The following is a 4,809-nucleotide window of genomic DNA, read 5'->3' as shown; positions in this document are numbered from 1 at the left end:
TATATATATATATATTTTTTTTTTAAGAACGCTGCATACTGTTTGTTGGTAGCAATCACTTGTTTGTGTCTTGTTGCAATGTAATTGAATTTATTTTGTGCAATCAATGTCTATAACTATAACTATAAGCCTACTCTTACACACACACACACACACACACACACTAAAGGAGTATTGTCCCTTTAAGAAATGAGTTTTCTGGCACTGCCCCTAACAGCAGAGCAGCTTTAAAGGGATAGTTCCCCCAAAATGAAATTTTTATGTTTATCTGCTTACCCCCAGGGCATCCAAGATGTAGGTGACTTTGTTTGTTCAGTAGAACACAAATTAGGGTTTTTATGTCCAGCCGTTGCAGTCTATCAGTCGTATGATGCATGGCAATGGTAACAAAATCTATGAGAGTAAAAAAAGTAAAAAGAGTAAAAAAAGTAAAAGAGCAATGGCAATGAGAGTAAAAAAAACATGCACAGACAAGTCCAAATTAAACCCTGCGGCTCGTGACGACACATTGATGTCCTAAGACCCGAAACGATCGGTTTGTGCGCGAAACCGAACAGTATTTATATCATTTTTTACCTCTAGTACACCACTATGTCCAACTTCCTTGAGCGTGCGCACAGCATCCAATGTGTGAGGTGTGTATGCGCTCTGGTGTAGTTTACGCAAGCGCCGGATGTGATCTTTCGCGCGTATACGTCATTCACTGTTTACACAGTGCACAGTCATTGTAGGTACGACGGCTAATCAAAATGGTACTTACTTGCGCTTATCCGGATTGTTCAAACCGACTTAAAACTAAAAGATTACATTCTCTCGCACGAACTCATTCGGGAGTGGTGACTTTCCACGCATTCCCAACTTCTGAGCAAGCTCGCCTGAAGTTATGGTTGATTGCTCTTCGGCTGGATATCAACACACCCATTAACGTAAACTACACCAGTGTGCGTACACACCTCACGCATCTGGTAATCTACTATTTCCATTGTGACCCTGAACAAGGCACTTAGTCCCGAGCTGTGACAGAGATTCTGCAGTTAGAATGACAAGCATTTGTTAAATTAGTCGTAATGAATGTTATCTGCTCATGTAAACAATAGGGTTCAAACTCTGAGATCATTGAATTATTTACATTTGAAATGAAGTGAAGGTGGACTGGCTGTTAGGTAGGCTTGACCATCACCATGGAGTGTAGGTAAGAACCTGGAGACAGGAATCTAGCCGCCTTATAAACAGGTAGTTTCGGGTCACCGGATCTGGATCCACCACATCAGAGGAGACATACCCTAGTGGTTTTGCATTGAGAATGGCCTCAACCTCTACATGGAGTGTTCTGAGAACTTCCTCTGTGAGAATGTGGGACCCTACTGTGGTATGTAGGGCAGTTTTAACTGAGCGGATTTCACGCTCCCACATACCTCTGAAATGTGGTGCATTTGGGGCGTTGTAATGGAACTGTATCTTCTGTTTCACTAACTGGGTTTGAAGATGTGGACTCACGGCAGTGAAAGCTGTCTGTAGCTCTTTATCACCTCCTTGGAAATTGGTTCCCTGATCTGTCAGGATTTCAGAGGGGCCAAAGCAATTCACCCCTGTAGAATAGAAAGTTATTTTCATGAGGCAGAGTCTGGTGAGAGGGAGTTCTGCCATCTTTGGAATGTTCGGTTTAGCTTTCAACCTTTGACATTCAACACAGGAATGTTGATGGCAACGTATTACTTCTCTCCCTCTGAGGATCCAGTAATATCTTTGCATTTCTATGAAGACCCTTCCTAGACCAGGGTGGCAGAGTTTGTTACTTAACTGCTTTATAAGAAGGTTGGTAATAGGGTGCTTTGGGTCCAAGACTATGGGATGTACTGTATTGTAACTCAAGTGGGTGGCTTGGCATAGACGTCCTCCTACACAAATGAGTGCAGTTGTTTCATCCATCTCGGATGAAAATGTGAGTAGATGTCTGAATGAAGGGATTGGCTTACCACTTGTGCAAGTATGATACTCTGTAGGAAAACTGCCTAATTGGGACTCAGTAAACTTCCTTCAGCCTGCTGGGACTCCGATGCTCCTGGTTTACCTGTTTTTCCCACCGCCCCATGCATGGATCTGCAAGTAGCCTCTAGGAGTTCCTCAAATGTTGAGAACTGGTTAGGATCTGGCGGTGATGATCCAGTATCAGCTAAAGTGAGGCCACAAAATTGAGTAGTATGGAGCTCAGTGGTGTCCTTGTTTAGTTCAATGGCAGGACTTTCTGGCCATGATTCAGGTGGGCTAACTTTGCTCCAGTGAGAGTGGCACAGAGCTCAAGCCTAGGCATTGATTGTTGCCTTTTTGGAGATACTCTAGATCTGGCATGGGTAAATGCCCGCTCAACCTGTCCTTGGTGTTCACTATGGAGGTATGCTATTGACCCATAGGCTGCCTTGGATGCATCACAGAACATGTGGAGTTTTTGTTTCACCTCTGGAACGTCTAGTGCAGCTGATACATTACACCAAGGCATGGTGATCAGTGGTAGATACTCCAGTTCAGCTTCCCATCTTTGCCAGGCCTGCAGCTGTTCAGAAGGAAGAAGGGGGTCATCCCATTCTCGTTCCTTTACCTACAACTGCTGCACTAGGATTTAGCCTTAGTGGTGAAAGGGATTACGTAGCCCAGTGGGTCGTACTGGCTGGTGAGTAGATGTTTCTCTTTGTTACCTCATGATAGGATGGCAGGGGATGGTAGTAATGAAGCGTGTCTTGTATGCAATGCCAGCTTAATCCCAGGGTCATTTCATGTGGGTCTGATTGACTGTCGTGTCCACAAATCCACAACTCAGTGTAGGGAGATGGTTAACCACTTTGGCCTCCTTGCTTGCCCACTGATGGATTTCAAACCTGCCTGAAACCAGTAGGGACCTTAATCTGTTAATCACCTCACAGGCTTCGACTGAAGATGCAGTGCTCTGTAAACAGTTGTCGACATAAAAGCACTGTTCAACTGACTGTCATGTCTTATCACCCTGCTGGTGATGGGTGAAAACATGTCTCTGAACTGCAAATGTTGCACATCATGGGATACAGGCTGCGACGAATGGAAGGACTTGCCACTCGTACACATCTTGTATGTTGTAGGTTTTCCAGGCTTTAGGTTCTGCCACAAGACCCATAGGAGGGGTTTATTTTTTGGGGAGCAGACAGACCTGGCGCAACATCCCTTTGATATCTCCACTAATGGCTACTTGATGTTCTCTGAAGTGAATTAACACTCCAAGGAGAGAGGGGCCCAACGTAGGCCCAGGTAACAACTGTTTGTTTAGATTTTCCCCATTGTAGGTGTATGAGCAATTGAACACCACTCTGTATCTCCCATTGTGGGTCACAATATGGTGGGGCAGATACCTTGATTCTGTAGACAGGGCTGCTTCTTGAAGTGTTATTTTAGTGGCGTAACCAGTGCTCTCCAGTTTTTGAATCTCTTCTTGGTACTTGCTAGCTAATCATGGGTCCTTGGCTAACCTATGTTCAATGTAATGGAGGTGGCACATCATGGCTTCCTTTGGAGCCTGCAGCAGAGGCATGGTTTTCTCAAAAGTGGGGTGGCGTATCGGTAGGGTGACCAAACGGGCCATTTGACGGGACACACCCTTGCCAGGTTTTCTATATTGCCTAAAATGTCCAGGTTTCGGCTGTTAGCACTGTGCAGATCGATCGTTGTATGACATTATTTCACGAGAGCAATAGAGAGCAGAGCAGACGGCTCCTTATGCTTTAAAATCGCTCTCGCGGTACTTTGGTATCATACAACAATTGGTGCGCAGTTTCAAGTCGAATGAACGAACAAAGAAGTGCAAGTATTTGCATCGCTTTGATCGTTCTCACCTTCTCACGCACGGCGCACCACGATTGGTCGATTATGTACAATACCTGCATGTTATTGGTCAAACTACTTTGGATATTTTAGGCAATATAAAAATCATGGCCAGGACGTGTCCCGTATAAATTTACTTGCGCTTATCCGGATTGTTCAAACCGACTTAAAACTAAAAGATTACATTCTCTCGCACGAACTCATTCGGGAGTGGTGACTTTCCACGCATTCCCAACTTCTGAGCAAGCTCGCCTGAAGTTATGGTTGATTGCTCTTCGGCTGGATATCAACACACCCATTAACGTAAACTACACCAGTGTGCGTACACACCTCACGCATCTGGTAATCTACTATTTCCATTGTGACCCTGAACAAGGCACTTAGTCCCGAGCTGTGACAGAGATTCTGCAGTTAGAATGACAAGCATTTGTTAAATTAGTCGTAATGAATGTTATCTGCTCATGTAAACAATAGGGTTCAAACTCTGAGATCATTGAATTATTTACATTTGAAATGAAGTGAAGGTGGACTGGCTGTTAGGTAGGCTTGACCATCACCATGGAGTGTAGGTAAGAACCTGGAGACAGGAATCTAGCCGCCTTATAAACAGGTAGTTTCGGGTCACCGGATCTGGATCCACCACATCAGAGGAGACATACCCTAGTGGTTTTGCATTGAGAATGGCCTCAACCTCTACATGGAGTGTTCTGAGAACTTCCTCTGTGAGAATGTGGGACCCTACTGTGGTATGTAGGGCAGTTTTAACTGAGCGGATTTCACGCTCCCACATACCTCTGAAATGTGGTGCATTTGGGGCGTTGTAATGGAACTGTATCTTCTGTTTCACTAACTGGGTTTGAAGATGTGGACTCACGGCAGTGAAAGCTGTCTGTAGCTCTTTATCACCTCCTTGGAAATTGGTTCCCTGATCTGTCAGGATTTCAGAGGGGCCAAAGCAATTCA

The sequence above is a fragment of the Sinocyclocheilus grahami genome, unplaced genomic scaffold, assembly GCF_001515645.1.
Source record: "Sinocyclocheilus grahami isolate Dianchi unplaced genomic scaffold, SAMN03320097.WGS_v1.1 scaffold486.1, whole genome shotgun sequence".
NCBI classification, from domain to species: Eukaryota; Metazoa; Chordata; class Actinopteri; order Cypriniformes; family Cyprinidae; genus Sinocyclocheilus; species Sinocyclocheilus grahami.
Note: the sequence above shows the minus strand (reverse complement) of the source record.